Source organism: Podarcis tiliguerta (genome assembly GCF_965153285.1).
Source record: "Podarcis tiliguerta genome assembly, chromosome: 5".
Taxonomy (NCBI): domain Eukaryota; kingdom Metazoa; phylum Chordata; class Lepidosauria; order Squamata; family Lacertidae; genus Podarcis; species Podarcis tiliguerta.
The window spans coordinates 88,587,276-88,601,134 of NC_139538.1; positions in this window are offsets into that span (position 1 = coordinate 88,587,276).

A 13,859-nucleotide genomic window follows, 5' to 3' on the forward strand; every position below is an offset into this window, starting at 1 on the left:
TGGAAACAGATGTGTTTTTATCATGGGAAACAGAATTAGCCCTTGACGTCTGAACAACTTTTTTTGAAAAAATCCCTAAGGCGCGCGGTCACAATTTCAGCAAAAATCTGACGTTCTGCAATTCACTCAGAAATGGTGCCAAACTGTTGCAAACGATCCCCTGAAAGCTTTTTCGGTGGAAACAGATGTGTTTTTATCATGGGAAACAGAATTAGCCCTCGATGTCTGAACAACTTTTTCTGAAAAAATCCCTAAGGCGCGCGGTCACAATTTCAGCAAAAATCTGACGTTCTGCAATTCACTCAGAAACGGTGCCAAACTGTTGCTAACGATCCCCTGAAAGCTTTTTTGGTGGAAACAGATGGGTTTTTATCATGGGAAACAGAATTAGCCCTCGACGTCGGAACAACTTTTTTTGAAAAAATCCCTAAGGCGCGCGGTCACAATTTCATCAAATATCTGACATTCTGCAAATCTTTCAAAAATGGTGCCAAACTGTTGCAAACGATCCCCTGAAAGCTTTTTCGGTGGAAACAGATGTGTTTTTATCATGGGAAACAAAATTTGCCTTTGACGTCTGAACAACTTTTTTTGAAAAAATCCCTAAGGCGCGCGGTCACAATTTCAGCAAACATCTGACGTTCTGCAATTCACTCAAAAATGCTGCCAAACTGTTTCAAACGATCCGCTGAAAGCTTTTTCGGTGGAAACAGATGGGTTTTTATCATGGGAAACAGAATTAGCCCTCGACGTCAGAACAACTTTTTTTGAAAAAATCCCTAAGGCGCGCGGTCACAATTTCAGCAAACATCTGACGTTCTGCAATTCACTCAAAAATGCTGCCAAACTGTTTCAAACGATCCGCTGAAAGCTTTTTCGGTGGAAACAGATGGTTTTTATCATGGGAAACAGAATTAGCCCTCAACGTTGGAACAACTTTTTTTGAAAAAATCCCTAAGGCGCGCGGTCACAATTTCAGCAAAAATCTGACGTTCTGCAATTCACTCAAAAATGCTGCCAAACTGTTTCAAACGATCCGCTGAAAGCTTTTTCGGTGGAAACAGATGGGTTTTTATCATGGGAAACAGAATTAGCCCTCGACGTCGGAAGAACTTTTTTTGAAAAAATCCCTAAGCCGCGCGGTCACAATTTCATCAAATATCTGACGTTCTGCAAATCTTTCAAAAATGGTGCCAAACTGTTGCAAACGATCCCCTGAAAGCTTTTTCGGTGGAAACAGATGTGTTTTTATCATGGGAAACAGAATTAGCCCTTGACGTCTGAACAACTTTTTTTGAAAAAATCCCTAAGCCGCGCGGTCACAATTTCAGCAAAAATCTGACGTTCTGCAATTCACTCAGAAATGGTGCCAAACTGTTGCAAACGATCCCCTGAAAGCTTATTCGGTGGAAACAGATGTGTTTTTATCATGGGAAACAGAATTAGCCCTCGACGTTTGAACAACTTTTTTTGAAAAAATCCCTAAGCCGCGCGGTCACAATTTCAACAAACCTCTGACGTTCTGCAATTCACTCAAAAATGGTGCCCAACTGTTGCAAACGATCCGCTGAAAGCTTTTTCGGTGGAAACAGATGTGTTTTTATCATGGGAAACAGAATTAGCCCTTGACATCTGAACAACTTTTTTTGAAAAAATCCCTAAGGCGCGCGGTCACAATTTCAGCAAAAATCTGACGTTCTGCAATTCACTCAGAAATGGTGCCAAACTGTTGCAAACGATCCCCTGAAAGCTTTTTCTGTGGAAACAGATGTGTTTTTATCATGGGAAACAGAATTAGGCCTTGATGTCTGAACAACTTTTTTTGAAAAAATCCCTAAGGCGCGCGGTCACAATTTCAGCAAAAATCTGACGTTCTGCAATTCTTTCAAAAATGGTGCCCAACTGTTGCAAACGATCCGCTGAAAGCTTTTTCGGTGGAAACAGATGGGTTTTTATCATGGGAAACAGAATTAGCCCTCGACGTCGGAACAACTTTTTTTGAAAAAATCCCTAAGGCGCGCGGTCACATTTTCATCAAATATCTGACATTCTGCAAATCTTTCAAAAATGGTGCCAAACTGTTGCAAACGATCCCCTGAAAGCTTTTTCGGTGGAAACAGATGTGTTTTTATCATGGGAAACAGAATTAGGCCTTGATGTCTGAACAACTTTTTTTGAAAAAATCCCTAAGGCGCGCGGTCACAATTTCAGCAAACATCTGACGTTCTGCAATTCACTCAAAAATGGTGCCAAACTGTTGCAAACGATCCCCTGAAAGCTTTTTCGGTGGAAACAGATGTTTTTTTATCATGGGAAACAGAATTTGCCTTTAACGTCTGAACAACTTTTTTTGAAAAAATCCCTAAGCCGCGCGGTCACAATTTCAGCAAACATCTGACGTTCTGCAATTCACTCAAAAATGCTGCCAAACTGTTTCAAACGATCCGCTGAAAGCTTTTTCGGTGGAAACAGATGGGTTTTTATCATGGGAAACAGAATTAGCCCTCGACGTCGGAAGAACTTTTTTTGAAAAAATCCCTAAGCCGCGCGGTCACAATTTCATCAAATATCTGACGTTCTGCAAATCTTTCAAAATTGGTGCCAAACTGTTGCAAACGATCCCCTGAAAGCTTTTTCGGTGGAAACAGATGTGTTTTTATCATGGGAAACAGAATTAGCCCTTGACGTCTGAACAACTTTTTTTGAAAAAATCCCTAAGCCGCGCGGTCACAATTTCAGCAAAAATCTGACGTTCTGCAATTCACTCAGAAATGGTGCCAAACTGTTGAAAACGATCCCCTGAAAGCTTTTTCGGTGGAAACAGATGTGTTTTTATCATGGGAAACAGAATTAGCCCTTGATGTCTGAACAACTTTTTTTGAAAAAATCCCTAAGGCGCGCGGTCACAATTTCAGCAAAAATCTGACGTTCTGCAATTCTTTCAAAAATGGTGCCCAACTGTTGCAAACGATCCGCTGAAAGCTTTTTCGGTGGAAACAGATGGGTTTTTATCATGGGAAACAGAATTAGCCCTCGACGTCGGAACAACTTTTTTTGAAAAAATCCCTATGGCGCGCGGTCACAATTTCATCAAATATCTGACATTCTTCAAATCTTTGAAAAATGGTGCCAAACTGTTGCAAACGATCCGCTGAAAGCTTTTCTGGTGGAAACTGATGGGTTTTTATCATGGGAAACAGAATTAGCCCTCGACGTCGGAACAACTTTTTTTGAAAAAATCCCTAAGCCGCGCGGTCACAATTTCAGCAAACATCTGACGTTCTGCAATTCACTCAAAAATGGTGCCAAACTGTTGCAAACGATCCCCTGAAAGCTTTTTCGGTGGAAACAGATGTGTTTTTATCATGGGAAACAGAATTAGCCCTCGACGTTTGAACAACTTTTTGTGAAAAAATCCCTAAGCCGCGCGGTCACAATTTCAACAAACCTCTGACGTTCTGCAATTCACTCAAAAATGCTGCCAAACTGTTGCAAACGATCCCCTGAAAGCTTTTTCGGTGGAAACAGATGTGTTTTTATCATGGGAAACAGAATTTGCCTTTGACGTCTGAACAACTTTTTTTGAAAAAATCCCTAAGGCGCGCCGTCACAATTTCAGCAAAAATCTGACGTTCTGCAATTCACTCAGAAATGGTGCCAAACTGTTGCAAACGATCCGCTGAAAGCTTTTTCGGTGGAAACAGATGGGTTTTTATCATGGGAAACAGAATTAGCCCTCGACGTCGGAACAACTTTTTGAGAAAAAATCCCTAAGGCGCGCGGTCACAATTTCAGCAGAAATCTGACGTTCTGCAGTTCTTTCAAACATGGTGCCAAACTATTGCAAACGATCCCCTGAAAGCTTTTTCGGTGGAAACAGATGGGTTTTTATCATGGGAAAGAGAATTAGAACTCGACGTCGGAACAACTTTTTTTGAAAAAATCCCTAAGCCGCGCGGTCACAATTTCAGCAAAAATCTGACGTTCTGCAATTCACTCAAAAATGGTGACAAACTGTTGCAAACGATCCCCTGAAAGCTTTTTCAGTGGAAACAGATGGGTTTTTATCATGGGAAACAGAATTAGCCCTCGACGTCGGAACAACTTTTTTTGAAAAAATCCCTAAGCCGCGCGGTCACAATTTCAGCAAAAATCTGACGTTCTGCAATTCACTCAAAAATGGTGCCAAACTGTTGCAAACGATGCCCTGAAATCTTTTTCAGTGGAAACAGATGTGTTTTTATCATGGGAAACAGAATTTGCCTTTGAGGTCTGAACAACTTTTTTTGAAAAAATCCCTAAGGCGCGCGGTCACAATTTCAGCAAAAATCTGACGTTCTGCAATTCACTCAGAAATGGTGCCAAACTGCTGCAAACGATCTGCTGAAAGCTTTTTCGGTGGAAACAGATGGGTTTTTATCATGGGAAACAGAATTAGCCCTCGACGTCGGAACAACTTTTTTTGAAAAAATCCCTAAGCCGCGCGGTCACAATTTCAGCAAAAATCTGACGTTCTGCAATTCACTCAGAAATGGTGCCAAACTGTTGCAAACGATCTGCTGAAAGCTTTTTCGGTGGAAACAGATGGGTTTTTATCATGGGAAACAGAATTAGCCCTCGACGTCTGAACAACTTTTTCTGAAAAAATCCCTAAGCCGCGCGGTCACAATTTCAGCAAAAATCTGACGTTCTGCAATTCTTTCAAAAATGGTGCCAAACTGTTGCAAACGATCCCCTGAAAGCTTTTTCGGTGGAAACAGATGTGTTTTTATCATGGGAAACAGAATTTGCCTTTGACGTCTGAACAACTTTTTTTGAAAAAATACCTAAGGCGCGCGGTCACAATTTCAGCAAAAATCTGACGTTCTGCAATTCTTTCAAAAATGGTGCCAAGCTGTTGCAAACGATCCCCTAAAAGCTTTTTTGGTGGAAACAGACGGGTTTTTATCATGGGAAACAGAATTAGCCCTCGACGTCGGAACAACTTTTTTTGAAAAAATCCCTAAGGCACGCGGTCACAATTTCATCAAAAATCTGACGTTCTGCAATTCTTTCAAAAATGGTGCCAAACTGTTGCAAACGATCCCCTGAAAGCTTTTTCGGTGGAAACAGATGTGTTTTTATCATGGGAAACGGAATTAGCCCTCGACGTCGGAACAACTTTTTTTGAAAAAATCCCTAAGCCGCGCGGTCACAATTTCAGCAAAAATCTGACGTTCTGCAATTCACTCAGAAATGGTGACAAACTGTTGCAAACGATCCCCTGAAAGCTGTTTCGGTGGAAACAGATGGGTTTTTATCATGGGAAAGAGAATTAGAACTCGACGTCGGAACAACTTTTTTTGAAAAAATCCCTAAGCCGCGCGGTCACAATTTCAGCAAAAATCTGACGTTCTGCAATTCACTCAAAAATGGTGACAAACTGTTGCAAACGATCCCCTGAAAGCTTTTTCGGTGGAAACAGATGGGTTTTTATCATGGGAAACAGAATTAGCCCTCGACGTCGGAACAACTTTTTTTGAAAAAATCCCTAAGCCGCGCGGTCACAATTTCAGCAGAAATCTGACGTTCTGCAATTCACTCAAAAATGGTGCCAAACTGTTGCAAAGGATGCCCTGAAAGCTTTTTCAGTGGAAACAGATGTGTTTTTATCTTGGGAAACAGAATTTGCCTTTGACGTCTGAACAACTTTTTTTGAAAAAATCCCTAAGCCGCGCGGTCACAATTTCAGCAAAAATCTGACGTTCTGCAATTCACTCAGAAATGGTGACAAACTGTTGCAAACGATCCCCTGAAAGCTTTTTTGGTGGAAACAGATGGGTTTTTATCATGGGAAACAGAATTAGCCCTCGACGTCGGAACAACTTTTTTTGAAAAAATCCCTAAGGGGCGCGGTCACAATTTCAGCAAAAATCTGACGTTCTGCAATTCTTTCAAAGATTGTGCCAAACTGTTGCAAACGATCCCCTGAAAGCTTTTTCGGTGGAAACAGATGTGTTTTTATCATGGGAAACAGAATTAGCCCTCGACGTCTGAACAACTTTTTCTGAAAAAATCCCTAAGCCGCGCGGTCACAATTTCAGCAAAAATCTGACGTTCTGCAATTCTTTCAAAAATGGTGCCAAACTGTTGCAAACGATCCCCTGAAAGCTTTTTCGGTGGAAACAGATGTGTTTTTATCATGGGAAACAGAATTTGCCTTTGACGTCTGAACAACTTTTTTTGAAAAAATCCCTAAGGCGCGCGGTCACAATTTCAGCAAAAATCTGACGTTCTGCAATTCTTTCAAAAATGGTGCCAAACTGTTGCAAACGATCCCCTAAAAGCTTTTTTGGTGGAAACAGATGGGTTTTTATCATGGGAAACAGAATTAGCCCTCGACGTCGGAACAACTTTTTTTGAAAAAATCCCTAAGGCACGCGGTCACAATTTCATCAAAAATCTGACGTTCTGCAATTCTTTCAAAAATGGTGCCAAACTGTTGCAAACGATCCCCTGAAAGCTTTTTCGGTGGAAACAGATGTGTTTTTATCATGGGAAACGGAATTAGCCCTCGACGTCGGAACAACTTTTTTTGAAAAAATCCCTAAGCCGCGCGGTCACAATTTCAGCAAAAATCTGACGTTCTGCAATTCACTCAGAAATGGTGCCAAACTGTTGCAAACGATCCCCTGAAAGCTGTTTCGGTGGAAACAGATGGGTTTTTATCATGGGAAAGAGAATTAGAACTCGACGTCGGAACAACTTTTTTTGAAAAAATCCCTAAGCCGCGCGGTCACAATTTCAGCAAAAATCTGACGTTCTGCAATTCACTCAAAAATGGTGACAAACTGTTGCAAACGATCCCCTGAAAGCTTTTTCGGTGGAAACAGATGGGTTTTTATCATGGGAAACAGAATTAGCCCTCGACGTCGGAACAACTTTTTTTGAAAAAATCCCTAAGCCGCGCGGTCACAATTTCAGCAAAAATCTGACGTTCTGCAATTCACTCAAAAATGGTGCCAAACTGTTGCAAACGATGCCCTGAAAGCTTTTTCAGTGGAAACAGATGTGTTTTTATCTTGGGAAACAGAATTTGCCTTTGACGTCTGAACAACTTTTTTTGAAAAAATCCCTAAGGCGCGCGGTCACAATTTCATCAAATATCTGACGTTCTGCAATTCACTCAGAAATGGTGCCAAACTGCTGCAAACGATCTGCTGAAAGCTTTTTCGGTGGAAACAGATGGGTTTTTACCATGGGAAACAGAATTAGCCCTCGACGTCGGAACAACTTTTTTTGAAAAAATCCCTAAGCCGCGCGGTCACAATTTCATCAAATATCTGACGTTCTGCAAATCTTTCAAAAATGGTGCCAAACTGTTGCAAACGATCTGCTGAAAGCTTTTTCGGTGGAAACAGATGTGTTTTTATTATGGGAAACAGAATTTGCCTTTGACGTCTGAACAACTTTTTTTGAAAAAATCCCTAAGCCGCGCGGTCACAATTTCAGCAAAAATCTGACGTTCTGCAATTCACTCAGAAATGGTGCCAAACTGTTGCAAACGATCCCCTGAAAGCTTTTTTGGTGGAAACAGATGGGTTTTTATCATGGGAAACAGAATTAGCCCTCGACGTCGGAACAACTTTTTTTGAAAAAATCCCTAAGGCGCGCGGTCACAATTTCATCAAATATCTGACATTCTGCAAATCTTTCAAACATGGTGCCAAACTGTTGCAGACGATCCCCTGAAAGCTTTTTTGGTGGAAACAGATGGGTTTTTATCATGGGAAACAGAATTAGCCCTTGACGTCTGAACAACTTTTTTTGAAAAGTCCCTAAGGCGCGCGGTCACAATTTCAGCAAAAATCTGACGTTCTGCAATTCTTTCAAAAATTGTGCCAAACTGTTGCAAACGATCCCCTGAAAATTTTTTCGGTGGAAACAGATGTGTTTTTATCATGGGAAACAGAATTAGCCCTCGACGTCTGAACAACTTTTTCTGAAAAAATCCCTAAGCCGCGCGGTCACAATTTCAGCAAAAATCTGACGTTCTGCAATTCTTTCAAAAATGGTGCCAAACTGTTGCAAACGATCCCCTGAAAGCTTTTTCGGTGGAAACAGATGTGTTTTTATCATGGGAAACAGAATTAGCCCTCGACGTCGGAACAACTTTTTTTGAAAAAATCCCTAAGGCACGCGGTCACAATTTCATCAAAAATCTGACGTTCTGCAATTCTTTCAAAAATGGTGCCAAACTGTTGCAAACGATCCCCTGAAAGCTTTTTCGGTGGAAACAGATGTGTTTTTATCATGGGAAACGGAATTAGCCCTCAACGTCGGAACAACTTTTTTTGAAAAAATCCCTAAGCCGCGCGGTCACAATTTCAGCAAAAATCTGACGTTCTGCAATTCACTCAAAAATGGTGACAAACTGTTGCAAACGATCCCCTGAAAGCTTTTTCGGTGGAAACAGATGGGTTTTTATCATGGGAAACAGAATTAGCCCTCGACGTCGGAACAACTTTTTTTGAAAAAATCCCTAAGCCGCGCGGTCACAATTTCAGCAAAAATCTGACGTTCTGCAATTCACTCAAAAATGGTGCCAAACTGTTGCAAACGATGCCCTGAAAGCTTTTTCAGTGGAAACAGATGTGTTTTTATCTTGGGAAACAGAATTTGCCTTTGACGTCTGAACAACTTTTTTTGAAAAAATCCCTAAGGCGCGCGGTCACAATTTCAGCAAAAATCTAACGTTCTGCAATTCACTCAGAAATGGTGCCAAACTGCTGCAAACGATCTGCTGAAAGCTTTTTCGGTGGAAACATATGGGTTTTTACCATGGGAAACAGAATTAGCCCTCGACGTCGGAACAACTTTTTTTGAAAAAATCCCTAAGCCGCGCGGTCACAATTTCATCAAATATCTGACGTTCTGCAAATCTTTCAAAAATGGTGCCAAACTGTTGCAAACGATGCCCTGAAAGCTTTTTCAGTGGAAACAGATGTGTTTTTATCTTGGGAAACAGAATTTGCCTTTGACGTCTGAACAACTTTTTTTGAAAAAATCCCTAAGGCGCGCGGTCACAATTTCAGCAAAAATCTAACGTTCTGCAATTCACTCAGAAATGGTGCCAAACTGCTGCAAACGATCTGCTGAAAGCTTTTTCGGTGGAAACAGATGGGTTTTTACCATGGGAAACAGAATTAGCCCTCGACGTCGGAACAACTTTTTTTGAAAAAATCCCTAAGCCGCGCGGTCACAATTTCATCAAATATCTGACGTTCTGCAAATCTTTCAAAAATGGTGCCAAACTGTTGCAAACGATCTGCTGAAAGCTTTTTCGGTGGAAACAGATGTGTTTTTATCATGGGAAACAGAATTTGCCTTTGACGTCTGAACAACTTTTTTTGAAAAAATCCCTAAGACGCGCGGTCACAATTTCAGCAAAAATCTGACGTTCTGCAATTCACTCAGAAATGGTGCCAAACTGTTGCAAACGATCCCCTGAAAGCTTTTTTGGTGGAAACAGATGGGTTTAAATCATGGGAAACAGAATTAGCCCTCGACGTCGGAACAACTTTTTTTGAAAAAATCCCTAAGGCGCGCGGTCACAATTTCATCAAATATCTGACATTCTGCAAATCTTTCAAACATGGTGCCAAACTGTTGCAGACGATCCCCTGAAAGCTTTTTTGGTGGAAACAGATGGGTTTTTATCATGGGAAACAGAATTAGCCCTTGACGTCTGAACAACTTTTTTTGAAAAGTCCCTAAGGCGCGCGGTCACAATTTCAGCAAAAATCTGACGTTCTGCAATTCTTTCAAAAATGGTGCCAAACTGTTGCAAATGATCCCCTGAAAGCTTTTTCGGTGGAAACAGATGTGTTTTTATCATGGGAAACAGAATTAGCCCTCGACGTCTGAACAACTTTTTTTGAAAAAATCCCTAAGGGGCGCGGTCACAATTTCAGCAAAAATCTGACGTTCTGCAATTCTTTCAAAAATGGTGCCAAACTGTTGCAAACGATCCCCTGAAAGCTTTTTCGGTGGAAACAGATGTGTTTTTATCATGGGAAACAGAATTAGCCCTCGACGTCTGAACAACATTTTCTGAAAAAATCCCTAAGCCGCGCGGTCACAATTTCAGCAAAAATCTGACGTTCTGCAATTCTTTCAAAAATGGTGCCAAACTGTTGCAAACGATCCCCTGAAAGCTTTTTCGGTGGAAACAGATGTGTTTTTATCATGGGAAACAGAATTTGCCTTTGACGTCTGAACAACTTTTTTTGAAAAAATCCCTAAGGCGCGCGGTCACAATTTCAGCAAAAATCTGACGTTCTGCAATTCTTTCAAAAATGGTGCCAAACTGTTGCAAACGATCCCCTAAAAGCTTTTTTGGTGGAAACAGATGGGTTTTTATCATGGGAAACAGAATTAGCCCTCGACGTCGGAACAACTTTTTTTGAAAAAATCCCTAAGGCATGCGGTCACAATTTCATCAAAAATCTGACGTTCTGCAATTCTTTCAAAAATGGTGCCAAACTGTTGCAAACGATCCCCTGAAAGCTTTTTCGGTGGAAACAGATGTGTTTTTATCATGGGAAACGGAATTAGCCCTCGACGTCTGAACAACTTTTTTTGAAAAAATCCCAAAGCCGCGCGGTCACAATTTCTGCAAAAATCTGACATTCTGCAATTCACTCAAAAATGGTGACAAACTGTTGCAAACGATCCCCTGAAAGCTTTTTCGGTGGAAACAGATGGGTTTTTATCATGGGAAACAGAATTAGCCCTTGACGTCGGAACAACTTTTTTTGAAAAAATCCCTAAGCCGCGCGGTCACAATTTCAGCAAAAATCTGACGTTCTGCAATTCACTCAAAAATGGTGCCAAACTGTTGCAAACGATGCCCTGAAAGCTTTTTCAGTGGAAACAGATGTGTTTTTATCATGGGAAACAGAATTTGCCTTTGACGTCGGAACAACTTTTTTTGAAAAAATCCCTAAGGCGCGCGGTCACAATTTCAGCAAAAATCTGACGTTCTGCAATTCACTCAAAAATGGTGCCAAACTGTTGCAAACGATCCCCTGAAAGCTTTTTCGGTGGAAATAGATGTGTTTTTATCATGGGAAACAGAATTAGCCCTCGACGTCGGAACAACTTTTTTTGAAAAAATCCCTAAGCCGCGCGGTCACAATTTCATCAAATATCTGACGTTCTGCAAATCTTTCAAAAATGGTGCCAAACTGTTGCAAACGATCTGCTGAAAGCTTTTTCGGTGGAAACAGATGTGTTTTTATCATGGGAAACAGAATTTGCCTTTGACGTCTGAACAACTTTTTTTGAAAAAATCCCTAAGACGCGCGGTCACAATTTCAGCAAAAATCTGACGTTCTGCAATTCACTCAGAAATGGTGCCAAACTGTTGCAAACGATCCCCTGAAAGCTTTTTTGGTGGAAACAAATGGGTTTTTATCATGGGAAACAGAATTAGGCCTCGACGTCGGAACAACTTTTTTTGAAAAAATCCCTAAGGCGCGCGGTCACAATTTCAGGAAAAATCTGAGGTTCTGCAATTCACTCTAAAATGGTGCCCAACTGTTGCAAACGATCCCCTGAAAGCTTTTTCGGTGGAAACAGATGGGTTTTTATCATGGGAAACAGAATTAGCCCTCGACGTCGGAACAACTTTTTTTGAAAAAATCCCTAAGGCGCGCGGTCACAATTTCATCAAATATCTGACATTCTGCAAATCTTTCAAAAATGGTGCCAAACTGTTGCAGACGATCCCCTGAAAGCTTTTTTGGTGGAAACAGATGTGTTTTTATCATGGGAAACAGAATTAGCCCTTGACGTCTGAACAACTTTTTTTGAAAAATCCCTAAGCCGCGCGGTCACAATTTCAGCAAAAATCTGACGTTCTGCAATTCTTTCAAAAATGGTGCCAAACTGTTGCAAACGATCCCCTGAAAGCTTTTTCGGTGGAAACAGATGTGTTTTTGTCATGGGAAACAGAATTAGCCCTCGACGTCGGAACAACTTTTTTTGAAAAAATCCCTAAGCCGCGCGGTCACAATTTCAGCAAAAATCTGACGTTCTGCAATTCACTCAGAAATGGTGCCAAACTGTTGCAAACGATCCCGTGAAAGCTTTTTTGGTGGAAACAGATGGGTTTTTATCATGGGAAACAGAATTAGCCCTCGACGTCGGAACAACTTTTTTTGAAAAAATCCCTAAGGCACGCGGTCACAATTTCAGCAAAAATCTGACGTTCTGCAATTCTTTCAAAAATGGTGCCAAACTGTTGCAAACGATCCCCTGAAAGCTTTTTCGGTGGAAACAGATGTGTTTTTATCATGGGAAACAGAATTAGCCCTCGACGTCTGAACAACTTTTTTTGAAAAAATCCCTAAGCCGCGCGGTCACAATTTCAGCAAAAATCTGACGTTCTGCAATTCACTCAAAAATGGTGCCAAACTGTTGCAAACGATCCCCTGAAAGCTTTTTCGGTGGAAATAGATGTGTTTTTATCATGGGAAACAGAAGTAGCCCTCGACGTCGGAACAACTTTTTTTGAAAAAATCCCTAAGCCGTGCGGTCACAATTTCATCAAATATCTGACGTTCTGCAAATCTTTCAAAAATGGTGCCAAACTGTTGCAAACGATCTGCTGAAAGCTTTTTCGGTGGAAACAGATGTGTTTTTATCATGGGAAACAGAATTTGCCTTTGACGTCTGAACAACTTTTTTTGAAAAAATCCCTAAGACGCGCGGTCACAATTTCAGCAAAAATCTGACGTTCTGCAATTCACTCAGAAATGGTGCCAAACTGTTGCAAACGATCCCCTGAAAGCTTTTTTGGTGGAAACAGATGGGTTTTTATCATGGGAAACAGAATTAGGCCTCGACGTCGGAACAACTTTTTTTGAAAAAATCCCTAAGGCGCGCGGTCACAATTTCAGGAAAAATCTGAGGTTCTGCAATTCACTCTAAAATGGTGCCCAACTGTTGCAAACGATCCCCTGAAAGCTTTTTCGGTGGAAACAGATGGGTTTTTATCATGGGAAACAGAATTAGCCCTCGACGTCGGAACAACTTTTTTTGAAAAAATCCCTAAGGCGCGCGGTCACAATTTCATCAAATATCTGACATTCTGCAAATCTTTCAAAAATGGTGCCAAACTGTTGCAGACGATCCCCTGAAAGCTTTTTTGGTGGAAACAGATGTGTTTTTATCATGGGAAACAGAATTAGCCCTTGACGTCTGAACAACTTTTTTTGAAAAATCCCTAAGCCGCGCGGTCACAATTTCAGCAAAAATCTGACGTTCTGCAATTCTTTCAAAAATGGTGCCAAACTGTTGCAAACGATCCCCTGAAAGCTTTTTCGGTGGAAACAGATGTGTTTTTGTCATGGGAAACAGAATTAGCCCTCGACGTCGGAACAACTTTTTTTGAAAAAATCCCTAAGCCGCGCGGTCACAATTTCAGCAAAAATCTGACGTTCTGCAATTCACTCAGAAATGGTGCCAAACTGTTGCAAACGATCCCGTGAAAGCTTTTTTGGTGGAAACAGATGGGTTTTTATCATGGGAAACAGAATTAGCCCTCGACGTCGGAACAACTTTTTTTGAAAAAATCCCTAAGGCACGCGGTCACAATTTCATCAAAAATCTGACGTTCTGCAATTCTTTCAAAAATGGTGCCAAACTGTTGCAAACGATCCCCTGAAAGCTTTTTCGGTGGAAACAGATGTGTTTTTATCATGGGAAACGGAATTAGCCCTCAACGTCGGAACAACTTTTTTTGAAAAAATCCCTAAGCCGCGCGGTCACAATTTCAGCAAAAATCTGACGTTCTGCAATTCACTCAAAAATGG